Raw genomic sequence first — 19,725 nt, forward strand, 5'->3', positions numbered from 1 at the left:
TGGTGTGTCCATTTTAGTTTGTTGTTTAAGGTAAAAAGCCAATTATTCTTCTACATGTTGGTGGTTTACACTTTGGTACACATAAAAGAAGATGAAACACAACTGAATAAAACTGTTGAATTCCAGCCCAAGTTAATACAATATATTAATATTGGTTGAAATTCCATAATTGTACAGTAGGGGGGAGAGCAGGATAGCAGATTCATTAGGCTGGATGACATAGTGGGGCAGTAAAATAAGCACAGTCATAAAGGACAAAGAAAGATCAGAAATAATTCACGATGAATCTGGTGTACAGATTTAGATGCTAAGAAAGTCAGGATTTTATTACATTTACCTTTTTTACATTTTCAATACGTGTCACTTATGGATAATTTGGGCCTACTGTCAAGTGCTCTGACCAATTCCTTTATTTCTATCCTTAAGGAACAACGTTTAAGTTTATTGACAATTCTGCAGGATTTCAATGTATTAAGATGTTATTTAAGAATGTTGATTTTACAGAAAACTTACATAAATGTATTCTAACAGTAAGCATGTTTGTCGTTCTAAGTGTTCCTTTAACATCAACGTCTCAAGAGTATAAGTAGTTCATTATGAGGGCAGAAAGGTTCTGGGTGGGGCTCAGAAGGACCAGTCCACACCCTGGCCACAACACACCACACACACACACACACACACACACACACACACACACACACACACACACACACACACACACAACACACACACACACACCACAACACACACACACACCACACACACACACACACACACACACACAACACCACACACCACACACACACTACAAGCACACACACACACACACACACACACACACACACACACACACACACACACACACACAAACACGCACAGCACACAACACACACACAGACATCCTTTCTTTCAATTGGAAACATCGGAAAGTCCACACATGACGGGGCTTGTTCGGGGTCAGTCATATTTTCAAATGTGAGCTTGTAAAAGCAGTTTTTCTGTGCACATAGAAGCTGGTTTTCTTGTGGTTACGTTTTGTTTGAATCCACATGTTGCAACCGCTTGAGTGTTGTGGCTAACAAATTCATCTAATTAAAATGGTTGGATTTGCTCAATCTTGAACATTTTTTGACTAATTTCCTAGAAACGTGTTTTATTAAGTCACACATTGACCAGAAATTACTCATCACTGGTTTCAATCAGTTTTTTCAAAAGTAACCAGTGATGGTTATAATAAAGAAAAACTGAATACAAATGAAGCTTTAGCGCAAGTTCAATAAGGAAGACCTAACCACGAGTCACTTACACGTCACTCTATGGCTCCCTTCCCCCCTCATTAAATACGAGGGCGTCACCCCTCAGCAGCCAATTGCTGCACCATGCTAAATTCCTTAAATGCCTGCTCTTCCTCCCTGTCAGTTGTCATTGCAGATGATCACCACGCAATGGTAGATGTACTACAATACTCCTTCTCGTGAGAAAAACCGTAAGAAACAACTAGCTCAAGATGTCCAACTCGGACAATTCGGAACACGAACCTTCTCTGGAAGTCTCCGATCCCGGTTCGGCTCCCCACAGGCGGCTTTATCAACAGAAGGCAGACTTCCTCATCGCCCTGGCTCCTGCAGCAGGGCTTTCCCACAGCCCCAGGCCTCACTCTCTATCAGCTGCGAGAGCTCTCGGACCAGGTCTCCAGCGTAGCTCCCCAGTCCGGGGCAGCAGCACCAGTCAGCTCCCCAGAGAGCAGGGCGAGGACGAGGCCGCAGCCGCGGAGGTAAAAAAGGGCAGGAAGTCGAGCCCTCCAGGATCCCGTCCCCCTCCAAAATCCACCCCTTATCAAGCTCGCCAGGCAGGGAGTGTCACACCCCTTGGGGGAGTAGGCTCCCCTGCAATCCCTGATAGCTCCATGATAGCTATCGATGCTCGCCTCCAGGCTCTGGAAGACTCCGCCACAGGAGCTTCAACTTCCGTTGCACTCAGGTACTAGTTTTAACGAAAAGGTTTGCACTCACCCTTACACAGGGTTGGGTTGTAACGGAATACATGTAACGGTGTTACGTAATCAGAAAAAAAATCAGTATATTCAGCTGGTGTTACATTTGAAAAACGAGTAATCTGAGTGCAGTTACTTTCGTAAACCTGAAGTGAATACTTATTGGAATTATTGGTGGAAAGTTTCCTCACAATATGTAATATTCATTACATATTGAATGTTGGCAGAACCGTGTGCACACTGCACAGCGCTGCAGCGTATCTGTGAGCGAGAGATGCAGCGTGTCCGTGAGGCCCCGCCCCGCACGCAGATGAGAGAGAGAGAGTTCTCTTTCAATATATATTGGAAGGTAGAAACGGAGATGTTTAGATAAAACGTGGAAGATAACGTTTATGTAGCATTTATTTATTGTCGAAATGATGACATTTATAACGGGATCAAATCTAACTGAATGGCCTGCTGCTGCCGAATGCATGGGGCAAGTAACTGGGAAAAGTTTTAAAAGTTATTACATCGTTTCAGATAATAAATAATAATGATAATGCATTCTATTTAGGGGCGCCTTTCAAAGCACCCAAGGACACCTTACAATGCATAAACTATTCCAAGGAAAGGTTTTAAGACAGTACAAAGAATGCAGTCTGGGTGAGTTTTTCTTTTTATGTGCGGTGCAGATGAGAGAGCTGTCCAGAATGACACTAAAATGTTGTGTTTGTGCTCTTCATAAGCCATTAAAACAGTAAAATACGTGTCTCCCGTTCACCAAAACATACCCATCTGTTATGGAAAAGAAAGTATTCTAAAGAAAAGAAAGAGAAAAAGAAGAGGGAGGAAAAAAAGAAGAGGAAAGAAAAAAAAAAAGAGAAGAAAAGGAAGTTTTCTAAAAGTAATCTGCCACTGGTACCTGCGGGATTTTTGTTAGTTTCTGATGCGCCAGCAAACGCTCCACGTCGCTTCCCAAAATACAGTTCTGCGAAGTGACGTCACCCCATTCAAAGTGAATGGGCAGAAGCGTTTGGAAGCTTTAACGCACGCCACCGTGTGGACGGGCCGTCACAGTGGCTCTGCGCCAGAAACATAAAAAAAACATTCTGGAATATCACCCCTCCACTCCCATTAACATCCCTCAGCTAGCAGCTGCGCTATCTACTCACCCAGATTCCGTGTTTGTTGACTATCTCCTGTCAGGGCTCTCCCAAGGCTTCAGGGTAGGGGTCCTCCCATCTCCCACAGTGACTTTCGTAGCAAGAAACTTACAGTCAGCCGCTAAAGAACCCAACATAGTTTCCCAGCTCATCGACAAAGAACTCTCAAAGGATATATTATCGGTCCTTTTAGCTCCTCCCCCTTCTCAGTGTTCCGTTCAAATCCTATCGGAATAGCCACACGTAAATAAAAGGCTGATTTTCGATCTGTCCGCTCCCTGCTCCGGCCCATTCTGCAGCGTCAATAGCATCATCCCTCCAGATCAGTTCTCCCTTCACCATGCCTCAGTGGATAATGCAATAAAGATGATCAAGTTCACAGGGCACGGAGCTCGGCTCTCCAAAGCGGACATTACCGATGCCTTCAAATCATCCCCATGCATCCGTCTCAGTGGAATTTGTTCGGTATTAAGTGGGAGTCCAAACTCTATTTTCGCCGTTCGCCTGACCTTCGGGTGCAGAAGCAGCCCCTGCATCTTCAATTCCTTTTCGGAAGCGCTCTACTGGATCCTGCTGAACATCGTCAGAATCCCCTCCGTCCTTCACCTACCGGACGACTTCCTCCCCATAGACCCGCCACAGGACAGCTCAGGGATCTCACTGGCCAAGCTTAAACACTGCTTCAGGAGTGAGGTGTCCCTCTCTCCAAAGAGAAAACGTTAGGTCCCGACACACGCTTAGAGTTCTTAGGCATCATCCTCGACTCCATAGACATGAAGGCGTCTCTCCCCTCCGACAAATTGCAGCGCATCCGGGACATCACCAAGTCATACTGCGAGCAACAAGTTATCACAAAACAACAGTTGCTCTCCCTTCTCGGACACCTCAACTTCGCCATGCACGTCATCCCCCAGGGGCGCTCGTTCATCTGCCGCCTCCTGGACGCAGCATCAGCGGTCGACAACCTCCATGACTGCGTTTTCTTAGACGAAGGCTGCCGCTCAGACCTACGGTTCTGGTCCCTCCTGCCCGCCCACTGGAACGGAGTTACTTTATTTTACGATGACCTCGTGCGTTCCTCTGACTCAATGAGGTTCTTCACGGATGCCGCCGATCCATGGGTTTTGGGGGTTTCTTCCAGGGAGAGTGGTTCGCAGGGTCATGGCCCCGTCAATTTCTACCTCAAGCAAGTTCTCATTAAATCCGGCCTATCACCTATATCATACCCGGGACATTCCTTCAGGATAGCTGCTAATCAAGGTCTCTCTACCTCATCCCTACAACAACTAGGACGGTGGTCCTCCTCCGCCTTCACAACCTTCATTCGTCCGGACATCAGCGCCGTACGGGCTTCCCAAAGATCTCTCAGAACCTAACTATGGTATCTATGCATATACATGTCTCATCATGGTATCGGATTTCAAACTGCATTCCTGTCCTAGTCCGTGGGCCCCCGCCCACAGGGAACAATGTCTCGTCTCACGCTGCACCTACCTGTAACGGGCTTCATCTCCTGCACGCAGGTATCCAAATCCCAGGCCCTTGCTCAAACGTGTCAGTGTAAAATGTATATCCTGCGAAGTCAGGCGTGGACTCGGGCCACCGTACACTTCGGTGTCGTGGCCTCGGGCCACCGTACACTTCGGTGTCGTGGACGTTGGGCCACCGTACACTTCGGTGTCGTGGACGTTGGGCCACCGTACACTTCGGTGTCAGTTACAAAACAAAGAAAAAATAAAGAAATAGTAAAAAAAAAAAAAAAAAATCCTGCGTGGCTTCGGGCCACCGTACACTTCGGTGTCGTAGCTTCGGGCTACCGTACACTTCGGTGTCGTGGACGTTGGGCCACCGTACACTTTGGTGTCAGTTACAAAACAAAACCGTTCGACCTTCGGGCGGCGTAGTCAAGGCCTGCTAGCCAGGCAGGCGACCCGCAGATCGTTTTCAGATAAGACCGGCACTGATTTTGGCAGTCAGAGTCTCAGCATGACCCGTAAGCTCCGGCAGTGATTCCGGCCCAATGCCGCTTACATATGTTAATCTATTATCTTTCATTCCCAGATCACCAGTCACCCCACAAGGTAAACAACTCAATTCATCTCAGTATTTCATACTTCACTGGTTTTGGGGATTTCATCGGAGCGGTTCTTTCCCTCCTGAATGATTATCCTGCAAACCGGGGCCTAATCGCCAAACACCATTACATTCTCCTGTTGTATTATCATGGCAATCATTTCATTCATATGACGTGTAAACAATAAATATGTAATCCTTACATCACGTCTCTCCGGTTTGAAATGAAAGCTTTAGCGCAAGTTCAATAAGGAAGACCTAACACGAGTCACTTACACGTCTCTCTATTGCTCCCTTCCTCCCTCATTAAATACGAGGGCGTCACCCCTCAGCAGCCAATTGCTGCACATGCTAAATTCCTTAAATGCCTGCTCTTCCTCCCTGTCAGTTGTCATTGCAGATGATCACACGCAACCCGCCTCCACCCCTCTCGCCTCCTGTCTCCTCCAGGACAAAGCTAAACCTTCCTTCTTCAGACCGGTCTCACCTACTCATCATCACCACCAGTGTCTAGACCCCGGGGATTTCATCGGAGCGGTTCTTTCCCACCTGAATGATTATCCTGCAAACCGGGGCCTAATCGCCAAACACCATTACATTCTCCTGTTGTATTATCATGGCAATAATTTCATTCATATGACGTGTAAACAATAAATATGTAATCCTTACATCACGTCTCTCCGGTTTGAAATGGTTTTGCATTGGCCACTGAGCACCATCGCTACTTTTTACGCTGACTGGTTGCCAAGGAGGACATTACACATTCTCAGGCATTCTGGCATACATCCTAAAAAAGATTTCTTCTTTATGTCCTCACCAGTAAAGACTGTGCTTGATTGCAACTTGGAATGAATAAGGGTACATAATACTAAACAGTTGTGTTGGACATTGTATCGACGAAAACCATAATGGATAAAAACATGTGAGATTAAATGGCAGTATTCCTGAGAAACAGTGTCTGTATTCAGAAATGAAAACAAGTATCCCATGCTGGATTTGAACCATGTGATAGTCATTTAGCTTTATAGTTTAAACAAAAAGCTGTGTCTAATACATCTACAAAATTACTGCAGGCACGTTTATTAAGGTTGCATAGAGTCCATTTTGACAATGATCATGCCATGGTTCACCAATTTATATCATTTTTATTTGATTGAATGTCATTTCTTTACCACATTTAATGTGACTCTGAATGGGTGATGGCTGGTTTGTGTTAAGCACTATATAAATGCAGTCCATTGACCATTCATCAACAACAGGAAACTTATACTCATATTCCTCGAGGCACAGGCCGAGGAGCTGGAGTTGCAGCAATCTTTGACTCAAGTTTACTTATCAATACTAAACCAAAATCAAATTATACCTCCTTTGAAAGCCTTGTTTTTAGTCTTACGCATCCAACCTGGAAAACATTGCAGCCAATCTTATTTGTTACAGTGTACGGTGCACCAGGTCCTTATTCAGAATTCTTATCAGAATTATCTGAGTTTTTATCAACTTTGGTACTTAAAACAGATAAAGTAATTATCGTAGGTGACTTTAATATTCATGTTGACGACGATAAAAATAGCCTTACTGTTGCATTTAACTCTGTATTAGATTCTATTGGTTTCCGTCAAAGTGTAAATAAGCCAACCCACTGTTATAATCACACTCGCAACCTTGTTCTGACTTATGGTATTGAAATTGAGCAACTATTAGTCGAACCACATAATCCTGCTTTATCCGACCATTTCTTAGTAACTTTTGAAGTACTGTTACTAGACTACAACCCATTAGTCAAATGTTCCTGCAGCAGAAACCTATCTGTTAGTGCTATAGCCAAATTTAAGGAAGAGATTCCATCAATACTTAACTCGATAGCATGTCTATATGTAAGGGAGGAAACTTATACAAAATGTACACCACCCCAAATTGATCATGTTGTTGATAGTGCTACAGGTGCGCTGCGAATACAATTAGACTCTGTTGCTCCTTTGAAAAAGAAGAAAATAAAACAACATAGATTAGCTCCATGGCATAATGCCGAAACCCGCAAAATAAAGCAAAAGTCGAGACAACTTGAAAGGATGTGGCGTTCCACTAAACTTGAGGAATCTCGTTTAATTTGGCATATTACTCTCAATGAATATAAGAAAGCACTGCGTAAAGCGAGAGCAGCTTACTACTCTTCATTAATAGATGAGAATAAGAATAATGCAAGATTTCTTTTCAGCACTGTAGCCAGAATGACAGAAAGCCACAGCTCGATTGAGCCTTCTATTCCCATAGCACTCAGTAGTAATGCTTTTATGTGCTTTTTTAATGATAAAATTGTTACTCTTAGAAACTAAATTAATGACCTCTTGCCTTTGACCAGTATAGTGTTATCAACAGCTCCCGGAAACGGAAGTTCTAATATTACACTAGATTGTAAATTAGAATGCTTTTCAGCCATAAACCTTGAACAATTGAATTCAATGATTCTTTCTTCTAATCTAAACCATCAACGTGTATCTTAGACCCAATTCCAACTAAGCTGTTAAAGGATGTTTTTCCATTAATTAACTCTTTTTTTATTAAATATTATGAATATGTCTTTATTATCAGGCTATGTTCCACAATCATTTAAAGTAGCAGTGATAAAACCTCTTCTTAAAAAGCACAACCTCGATCCAGAGGTTTTTGCCAACTATAGACCTATTTCTAATCCTCCGTTCCTCTAAAAGATTATTGAGAAAGCAGTCGCAAAACAGCTGTGTGATTACTTAAAAAACAATGATTTATTTGAAGATTTTCAGTCTGGCTTTAGAACACATCATAGCACAGAGACAGCTCTTGTTAAAGTCACAAATGACCTTCTAATAGCCTCAGACAAAGGACTTGTCTCTATTCTTGTCTTGCTCGATCTCAGTGCTGCATTTGATACTATCAACCATTATATCCTATTGCAAAGACTAGAGCACTTAGTTGGCATAAAGGGAACTGCTTTAAGCTGGTTTAGGTCCTATCTATCGGAACGCTCTCAGTTTGTGTGTGTCAATGATGAATCTTCCATGCAAACCAAAGCTAGCCATGGAGTGCAACAGGGCTCAGTGCTTGGACCTATTTTGTTCACATTATATATGCTTCCGTTAGGCAATATTATAAGGAATCACTCTGTACATTTTCATTGTTATGCGGATGATACTCAACTATATTTATCAATCAAGCCTGATGAAACCAATTATCTAAATAAAATTCAAGACTGCCTCAAGGACTTTAACACATGGATGACCTTAAACTTTTTGATGTGAAACACGGCCAAAGTTATTGTACTCGGCCCAAAGAATCAAAGAAACAAATTATCTAAAGATATACTAACTATGGATGGCATTAATTTGGCCTCCAGTGAGACTGTAAGGAATCTTGGTGTTATATTTGATCAGGATTTATCTTTTAACGCCCACATAAAAGGACCGCCTTCTTTCATCTACGTAACATTGCGAAAATCAGGCATATCTTGCCTCAAAAACGATGCAGAGAAACTAGTCCATGCATTTGTTACTTCAAGGCTGGATTATTGTAACTCTTTATTATCAGGGTGTACCAAGAAGTCAGTCAAGTCGCTTCAGCTGATTCAAAATGCTGCAGCTCGTGTACTAACCAGAGTTAGGAAAAGGGACCACATTACTCCTGTTCTGGCTGCCTTACACTGGCTCCCTATAGAACACAGGATAGAATTTAAAATTCTTCTTCTCGCCTACAAAGCCCTTAATGGGCAGGCGCCATCTTACCTTAAATAACTCATTATACCCTACTGTCCTACTAGGCCTAGGGCATTGCGTTCCAAGAATGCATGGTTGTTAGTTGTTCCTAGAGTCTCTAAAAGTACAATGGGAGCCAGAGCCTTTTCTTATCAAGCTCCACTTTTGTGGAATCAGCTTCCAGTTTGTGTTCGGGCGGCAGATTCCCTATCCGTTTTTAAGAGTGTGCTTAAGACCTTCCTTTTTGATAAAGCTTATAGTTAGGGCTGATTAGATTCAGCCCCTAGTTTTGCTGCAATAGGCTTAGACTGTCAGGGGACACCTTACCTCTTCCTTCTCTCTGTCTGTACCTGTGTACTCTCATGTTCCGAATAACCCAGCTTCCCCCAAATTTCTTTTTGGTGTCTATCTACGCCGGGATCCTGAGTCGTGGATGATCCTGTTGCTGTGGTCCTGAGTCCTGGATCGCAAGCCCTGGATCTGTGCCTGTTGCTGTGGTCCTGGATCCTGAGTCCTGCATCCTGAGTCCTGCATCCTGAGTCCTGGATTTCGAGTCGTGGCTGAACCTGTCTGTCCTGCCTGACTCTCATCATACTACTTCCCTGATGGCTTCCACAGGATTGTTGTTATCCTCGTGGATTCATCTTCTTATTATAGACACATGCATTTCCAAACATTTGGACTACCTATGTTGTAAATGTATTATCTTTTCAATTTACACACGGCATCTATTGCACGTCTGTCCGTCCTGGGAGAGGGATCCCTCCTCTGTTGCTCTCCCTGAGGTTTCTCCCATTTCCCCCCTTGAACTGGGGTTTTCTCTGGAAGTTTTTCCTTGTACGATGTGAAGTCCACTGAGACAAATGTAACATTTGTGATATTGGGCTATATAAATAAACATTGATTGATTGATCGATTGATTATAATATTTATGACTACGTATAAAAAGTCAAAGGGTAAAAATGAAAGTGCTGCTTTTGTGTATACCAATGCTGCTGTCCTGACAAATAAATAATGACAGTTAGATACCCTTTTAGCTAATTCCTGCATTAAAGCCATGTGGAAAAAGATACAGGATTTTGAAGATTTCAAGTAATCTTTTCTCCAAATTAGGACCTGCAAATAATTATTTAGCTATTACACAATGCGGCAAGGTAGAAGAGGCAAGTGGCCAGTGCTAATGACTTACTGTTGTCTTTGACAGTAATGTAAACAGCATTTTGATTGCAATGTAAACAGCTCTTGGTTTTCATGAGTGCATCCAGAGTTGTCTGACTGAGTTTGTCTATTTCAGGCATGTATATATAGAGAGCACATTAAGTGTGTGCAGAGTTAACCTCTGCCAAGGACGTATGTTTTCAGTTTATTTGTTTGTCTATTAATCAGCAGGATTATCGGAAAAACTACTTACCCGTTTTTTTCTTTAAACTTGGGGGAAGAGTGTAGCGCAAGCCAAAGAAGAACTCATTTCATTTCAGGGTTGATCTGAACCACGGAATAGATACATACATTATTTTTCACTTTCGTAAACTTTTCGGGATAGAACATTTGACCTTGGCTGGGGTCTGCACTATCAAGAAGCCCTTCTAGTTCAAGTAAGTTTGTAATATGTAATGAAATACTGAATACAGTGTGTGGTCACTCAGCCGTCTGGTATAGGTTTAATGGAGTATCTTAAAGGTCATAAATATTGTCTTGCCTTCAAACAATAATCCAATTCTATTAAAAGTTATAAACAATTAAAATAGTACTCTGGATTTGGGTAGTATCCCATGCTCTGATTCACATTTACTTTCTTCCTCTTTTATATCTGTACATGTGTCATTTTATTGGCCTGGCAACTAGCGAGGTTGAGAGTTTGTCTTTTATATTGCTGTACCTGCCAATATTTGCTTCTGCTGAGTCATAATACTAGATGAATACAGGATTAGTAAAAGAAAACCAGCAGGGGAAAAAAGATGACTTCCAAATGTTTGACATGTGGCAGCCTAAGCTGTTGGAGGCTTTCAAATCGAAAACGTGTTGAGGCATTATATATCACTGACCATAAACAACTCCCTTCACAATAGGAGCCATTTTTTTTTTTTTACCATTGGACAGGAGGTGGGGATCCATCCATATGCAGTCATTATTTTGCTCTTCCGTGAGATTATGTCATGTTTTTTCCAGTTGGGGATGAGTGAACACTACCCTATTATAGAAGGTTTTACTTTTACACCTCTCTCACCTTGATGGACATGGGACCTGGACCCTGTGGGAAAGGAGACTTTCTGTCTGTTTTTTCTGTCGAGTGAAGAGACGAGGACTGCAGATGTCATGATTTCAATAGCAGACTGTCAGATAAAATAACTCTGGTGGATGTCATATTTCAAAGTATATAGTGCAAAAGTATAGGAACTGAAGATTTAATATGTGTTACAATATGTTACTAACCGTTTTAGGACCATATTACCAACATTAATATTTTATATTGAACAGCTAGTTTTTTTTAACTTGAGCTGTTTTTTTTTGCTCAATAAAACTATTTGAAAGAACAACGTTAGCCTCCTGCATGCATTAAGCTCACAAACATACATCTTAAAAGCAAATCACACAGTGAGAATTTTGAAATGTAATATAAGTAAGTTAGTGTAAAGAAATGCTTATTGTTATTTACATCACTGTGTTAATATCTTCAGTTAATAGCAAGTCACTTCTCATCATATCACTGAAAGTGGGAAAGCAAACTACTTGTCTTGAGGGCCGCTACTCGCAGTTTATAGGATCCAGTTGTGCTCCAGAGGGGATTATGGCTGCATTTCTGGACCCTGCACACTCTGAGTTTGTGATTCAGCTATTATCCCAAATAATGAGCTATTATGTCGTGTTGTCGAGGATTACACTGCTGAAGAAACATTTCATGAGGAGAGGAGCAAAAAGACCCACTGAGAGTTGGCCAGTAGCTACACCTGCTTTCTCTTTATGTATCGGGTTGAAACGCTGACTTAAATTTGAGTAGGCTTTTTTGTGTTAAGAAAAACAGAACAATAGCGCTTTTGTATTAGTTAACGATCTTACTTGATTTTTAGAAACAATATTAAGGCACTTCTTAGACATATTTGGCAAAATATGTGTAACTGTGTCCTCAAGCAAAGTTTTTACAATTCAGAGTAGTGTTTTTGAGTTTTAATTTATGGTCATATTGTGAAACAGAGGGAAGAAATGCAGGTTTTCTATAACCATTAATTATGCAGCTGATTTTCAGTTCAAAGGCCAATGTTCGCAGACATTGTCTAAACAAGTACAGAGATTAAATCAGTTTTTTCTTCAGCAGCAGCAGTTTTACTTTCTGTGAGGTCAAAACTGATCCTATCCATCACAAACAGGAGGCAGTGCTCAGAGGGAGGGTGAAAGACGTAAGGTGAAAGACAAAAATGTCTCTGGTCACTTGCTCAAATTCGGTCTTACACTTCCCTGAAGGCTCACAAGAATTATTTGTATTACGTTTGCCTTCAAGATTTTTGGAAGGGGAAACATGTTACAGTGTTTAGTCCCGTTGAGATCACAGCTGGATCCGTCTCGTGACTAGTATGTCCCAATATTTCATGTTGTTGAATCTTTTTCTGAGTAACTCTTTACAATGAGAAGAAATTTGATTTAATTCAAGAACTAGAGCTCTGGCAGCTGCCCCTGTGTAATGCACTTCTTATAGCTTGGTAGCAGACTATGTGTCTACAATTCAATAACGTGACCTTATGTGAGCCTATGGCACTCACTGTGGTTAATAGCAGCTTCATATTCTGGAGTCCAACAGTCTACGTGTCAAAATGGGGTGATTCACTTCCAGAGAAGCCGTACAAAGGCTGCTGAGTGAGTAAAAGCAAACGTCAATGTTGGACATCACCCCGAATAGCAGGAGTGGCCAAGGGATAAAATGGGAAGAGGATGGGGGAAATAATGGGGAATAGATGGTGCTTTACAAACCAACACACACTCTTTCATTTCAGTTGGTTAGCATGGTGTGGTAATTAGTGCTGGATATATTTCCCCTTGTGGTGCAATAAACAATAATAATAATAATAATAATGCATTTTATTTATAGTCTTGATTTACTGTGCAATAGGGTCTTCACTGGCAGAAGGAACAGGCCTTTTTTCCCTTTGTTCACTTTGAATCTTATGGCACTACCTATTACAATCGTTTGAATTTCTTCTCGATTTGAATGACCCTCTAATGTGTGATTAGAGAGAAGCAGGGAGTTGAGAGAACGCTGGAGCGCAGAAAAAGACTATAAATATTCAAACACATGGTTTTATATAAAGAAAAGAGAGAAGGAATAGCATAAACATATGGCTGAAAACTTCAAATATAATTAAGTGTGTAACCTGGCACCACTGCATTACTAGCTCTGTTTCTTTTGTGCAAATTATCAAATCAACAGGTTGAAATTGAGCTGTGTTAAGTGGGCAGCTCATCCCACTTAGTCTGAATAAACTCCAGAGAGAATGAGCTGTGTAATAATTTAGGGATTACAATTTTCCTCCAATACAATTACAGCTGCCAACACAAAGAGAACTGAGGCGTTGGTTAATAATCTCTGTCAGCAGTGGACACGTGAGCTTTCAGTACACCTACATTTTTTATTCCTATACCAGGTCAAACTGACCACATGTTGTCTGTAGACATGGACTTGTGAATGCACACACAGGAAAGAACAACCGGTCATTATCTTTCTCTGGAACCTAATGACTCACTCTTTCTCTACACACACACACACACACACACACACACACCACACACACGCACACAACACACACACACACACACACACACACACACACACAACACACACACACACACACACACACACACACACACACACACACACACACACACACACACACACACACACACACACACACACACACACACACACACACACACACACACACACACACACACACACCACACACACACACACACACACACACACACACACACACACACACACACACACACACACCACACACACACACATCTCCTGTCCCCCTCAGATAAGCAGCTTAATTGATTTTTGCGTTGGAGCTTGGATTACTGTAACTGGCCTATAACCTTGGAAGCAGCCCGGGATTTTCACATATACATGTCTGGTCATAGTTGTAATACGGATATACACACTTGCACACATTACATAAAAAACATATAGCAAGGGTATAAGTAATCTAAGATACTGACTAAATAAAAAAAGATGGATGGTACTGAGTTGTAAGTGACAGACCTCTTGCCACTGACATGGTGAAACACACAGAACTATAGACTGCATGGGAGAAAATCAGCGAGAGTTACTAGAGAATGTTGAGATTTAGTTCATTGGTGTGGGCGTAAATAGACTGTGGTTTAGTTACTGCTCTGTTATATCTATATTTTTCTTTAATTAATGAGAAAAACAAACAAAAAACATCATCCTCCTTTCATTATGAGGTAAACAAGCGAGAACAGCTGTGGACACGAACAGCAACAGCTGCTTACGTCATTACCCCCCCAACAAAACAACACAACCAGGGAAAAATTAAGTAAATGTAAGGGGTGATTGGCTCATCATCACCATTTTTATGGAAGGCATAGAAGATGTTTTGGATTTCTGTGACCTCAGTGTTATAATTTCCATAACAGGACAAAAAAATGTCTTCCAAAATCCGCCTGATGAGTCATTTACAATACTGTGAAAGGCTGAGAGGAAAAGAGAAGTGACAGAAGTCAAAGATATCAGTCAAAGAGATAGATATTAAAGGGGGCAAACCATTTCAATTTCTTAAACCGTATACTGACATATGGGTTGCCCTATAAAGTCATGTTAAACGTTTGCCTTAACAACAAGCTGAGTTACAGTAACAACATTCTAAATACATTCACCAGCGATTTATAAAACAAATGACGAAATATTTGACAAAGAAAGATATAAAAGCTAGAAATACAAGTCTAGGCAAACCAGGTAGTCGTTCACCTTACGGGAGGAAAATCTATCTATAATGCGCTTAGTTTTGGCAACAGCCGTCCAATCGTTTTGAAGTGTTTGGAAAAGGTTCTGAAAGGTGTCAGGCATTGATAACTTGAAGTAAGATGATTTGCAGCTAAGTCACTCTAAAGTGTGAGCTGATTCTCATCCAAAGTGCTGATTCCCTCAGGTGTTTGTCGGAGCAGTGCATATCTTGGCATGACCACTGCTCTGCTCTTGTTCAGACTTTATATATGTTTTTACCTGTAAACCAAACATAACTATCTTTAATCATATCTATTAATGAGCTAAACAGAAATATCACATTAGCTGAGACCTGCTTGGCAAACCATATACTTTATGGTCAACACAATTCAGCGTTTCACACATTGAAGATGTAAACAGAGCCATATCATGTTTAATAGACCGTAGACAAGTTTGTGTGTGTGTGTGTGTGTGTGTGTGTGTGTGTGTGTGTGTGTGTGTGTGTGTGTGTGTGTGTGTGTGTGTGTGTGTGTGTGTGTGTGTGTGTGTGTGTTTGAGAGACAGAGGAAGAGAGAAGCCAGATCATTTCAGACATGAGTGCCTGGTGGGACAACACAGCCACAGTTCTTGGCCAAGGGAAACACACAGTGAGCCAGCAAGTGAACACATGTCCTGTAGTTTCCATGATGTGACAGTTTACTCCATTACCACCCTGCCCACTTTCCTACAGCAATTATCTGAGAGGATTAGATAGACATTTGTGGCACACTTGAAGAACAACCTCAGATTCAACAAATTGAAGGCGCTGTAACTAAAATGTAAACAAGTGCAGGACAATTGGACTCAGACGTTATTGTAATAAAGGTCCAGGAAAGCACAGGTTTAGAGCTGTACATGAAAGAATATAGAGTTACAAACTCCATTGTGACTCTATAATGTAAAAACGATAATACAAAACAATTTAGCTTAAAAGCAGCTTGGAAGGCGCTGCAGAATATGGGCCTTACATTTCTGGGCCTTACATCATGGCACAAATTGTTGGGTGGTGTTTTTTCTACATGTCTTTCCCCATTCTATCCGTATTCTGGCAAAAAGGTTGCGAGGTTGGCCAAAACACACACAGACTAAATGGCTCCATAAAGTTAAAGCAACTGACATCAGTTGGGCCCGCTGAGTTCAGGCCTTCCTGAGACTTATTTTAGTTTATGTTTTAACATTTGGATGGAGAGGAATATTTAGATTCCTTCGATTCAATTGCCTGCAAGTTGAAAAGCTTAACATTTTATTAAATTGCCCACTGAATTCATAACAGATGATGTTGCTTTCATTTTATTCCAGCTTCTGATGGTTCTGATGGTTTTTGAAGAATCCAGAAACAATGATATAGGAACTCTTTGATTAGGAAGAGTTATATTCTTTAGTCTTTATTGGAAAATGTAGCCTTCAAACTTATTTTTGGTTACATATACTTACACATGTTTCTCTCACCCTCAGGCAAAAGGAAGAATCTTTATTTTAAAAGGACTTCCACATTTGTATGAACTTCGTTTTTGTTTTTAATCCTCTCTGGCCGCTGTTTTCATAGCCAGATCGTGAATGTGCCAATTTCCACTGGTTGTGTGAAGTTGACACATAGTGACTCACAATAACATCAACTTGTAATATCCTGTTCCAGCTCGTTCAATATAAAACTGAAAACGTATTTCTAGTTTTGTCGCCATAATTTTTGCAAGAAACAAGTGATTTGTTGAAGTCAATGTGGGGACAATGTAACATTACATTTTCTTTCATGAGTTTTAACCCAAAATGGGACAAAAGTTTGTGGGGTAACCGTGTTTAAGCACCTAATTATAGTAATATCTTCTATTTTTTGGTTGCAGCTTTTGTAAAGGTTGAAATGCATTTAAAAATCAAATGTTTTGGTATTGATATTAAAACAATGCACGTCCTTGTGTTAGAATGTTTCAATCCTGCAAGCAGTTTAAATATCGACATCACTCAGGGACCAAAAATGTTTGAGAAACACTGACCTAAGAAACTTTGTGAGTGTTTGCGAACCCGATCTAGGTTACAGTAAAGGCTTTTGGGAGACCTCATTATAAACCCTACAGGCACTGGTAGAAACTATAATGCCTGTCAATCATCCAGGCAGCTGGAGATTTTAGTGTTTCCTCCGTCTGCCCCAGACATGTAGGTAATATCTTGTTGTGATCCTAATCTATAACTGCCTGCGGCTGCTGGAAAGCCGGCCTCGCTTCCCGAACAAACTTCATGACTCTGTAAAGCAAATCACTGTTTGACTCCGCTCATCATAAAAGTATTGCTTTCATGCCGTGTCCAAGAAATCTGCTGACCTATAGATGTACTGCTCTGAACATTTTAAGAAGTTTAGATGGTAATGTGTTGAAATACAGTCACAGTGGTACACAGATGTATTTTATTACTAAATACCCCACATAGATTTGGAGGGAAAATTGCCGTAAATTATTATAAATAGGCTAAATGTTATTTGAGTAGTGTTTATTTTTTTAATAAAGAGGAAAAACCTTGGGATAGGCTGTTTTATGTAAACCTTCACCCTAATACCCCTAATCAGTGCGGGACAGAATTACACTATAAATGACCACAGAGTTAATCTGGGTAAATGCCCTGCCAGTCATTGAACCACACTGTTAAAACCTACATCAAGCCTTACCTGACTATAAATCTATCTTTCCGTTTTGTGGTTTGATACTATTTTTTATTTACATTATGCTATGCTTTCCCATGTTGGTGCTAAACTGCTGGTGTGTCTTAAAGGAATTTGGCATTTGGTTTCTCTCCAAATCCATTCATTTCTATAATTGATACATCCTCGTAGGGAAGATGTAATACATCCCCATGGCCTGTCTGGACACACATATTCGGTCGTTGAATTTCAAGGATAAATGAGCGAGGTGTATTGTGTAACCTCTGAGCCAAAATGATGATATACAAACACTTCAACTCTAGGAATCTGCAAATACGGAGTAATCATCTGACAACAGTGCTTGCCTTCAATCTTTACACTTCATTGACATGTGTTTGCAGAGTGAATGTATCTGATAGTTGAAACACTGACTTTTAAAAGGATGGAAAAAGAGAGAATAAAAGCAGTGAACATGTGAATGGACAAAGGAAATTAGAAAGAGATAAGACAGGAATGAGTAATGCGTAATGCAAAGAGAACAGGGTCAGATACAGAGCAGTACTGGGGGAAGGGTTATTTCTTGTTTTAGGACCGTTTGCACATGGAGAATTTCTATCATAATGATTAAGTTTTGCAAAGCAACACCTCTGGTACCGATAATAAACTTGGTTGTCAAAATGGAATAGTTTATACGTGCTGAGCTAAGATTACAATGAGCTGAAGTCAGGGTGTCTCACATTGCTATACTCAGCACCCCACCATATTTTTTCCCAGTTTGTCTCTTAATTGTTTCTCATCTGGTTTATGTTTATTTACAGTTTGCAAGAAAGATTGGCACACCACAAAGGGAATTCAGTAAGACACCCTCATGGTGCTTGAGGTCCCTGTTGTGTTGTTGTGGGGTGTAAAAATGAATTATAGGAAATAGTGACAACAGTGCTGATGGGGCTGTTGATTGTCAGTCAAATAATTAGAAACAGCTTAGACTTAAGAAGCAGACACACACACGTGGGGTGGGGTAAGTCCCTATCGAGTCTCAGAGATGATATCACTGTTTTGCATTTGTCATTTGAACTCAGTAGTCAAGGCAATGCAAGGCAATTTTATTTATATAGCACTTTTCAGCACCTGGCATTTCAAAGTGCTTTACAGATTAAAAGCAAACGGCATTTAAGAACAAATACAGCACAAATACAAAGTAGTATCCCACCTCTTTCTATCTCTCTCAGTGTTTCCATAAATAAAATAAACAATAAATCTCCTCAGGTTTGTCTTTGAGAATGGCTCAGACATGAATGGAACCTGTGTGTGTGTGTGTGTGTGTGTGTGTGTGTGTGTGTGTGTGTGTGTGTGTGTGTGTGTGTGTGTGTGTGTGTGTGTGTTTAGGTTTATGACAGCGATGCTATCTTTCTTTAAGTCACGTTTGGACAGTTCGGTTTGGATGGTGTGAGGTCACAGTGCTTGCTGAAACACATTCATTTAATCAAAGCATAAAAACAGCGATTGCATTTTGATTAATGAAAAGAGATAACCTTCAGTTTTAAGCAATAGCAACTTGCTGTGTTGTGTGTGTGTGTGCGTGTGTGTGTGTGTGTGTGTGTGTGTGTGTGTGTGTGTGTGTGTGTGTGTGTGCGTGTGTGTGTGTGCGGGTCTACATCGGTTTACTTTGTGTGTGGCGCAGCTCACTGCATCAAACAGTGAAACCATGCTGTAGTAATGAGAAAGCTCTGTTTGCACAATAAATAAACCTTGAACCCCTTATATACACTTAAGCTCTGCTGTCACATAACCTCATTGGCAAAAAATGTCATAACCAGAGCCACACAACCTGCAACAAAACCCAGAGAGACATGGATGGAGTATATGGTTTCTGGCATGTCTGCATTTGCTCGTAAAGCTCATAAATGGCTTGTCATTTTCAGTGTTGGTCAGAGCTGGTGATATAACATTTTCTTTGCAGTGGTTACAAGTTGTAAGAAGGTAACGAGAAGGAATGTACTGAATGACCTGTGTCAACAAAGATTAATGACAAAACATGAAAGGGTCAGTTCTCCCAATTTACCTCCATACTTTTAAAAAAAAATATTACTATAGTTTCAGAAATGCGAAGGAATTTTTTTTTTCTTACAGTTAAAGTGTCCTTTTTATTCTTGATAATCCCC

Source organism: Gymnodraco acuticeps, unplaced genomic scaffold, assembly GCF_902827175.1.
Source record: "Gymnodraco acuticeps unplaced genomic scaffold, fGymAcu1.1, whole genome shotgun sequence".
Taxonomy (NCBI): Eukaryota; Metazoa; Chordata; class Actinopteri; order Perciformes; family Bathydraconidae; genus Gymnodraco; species Gymnodraco acuticeps.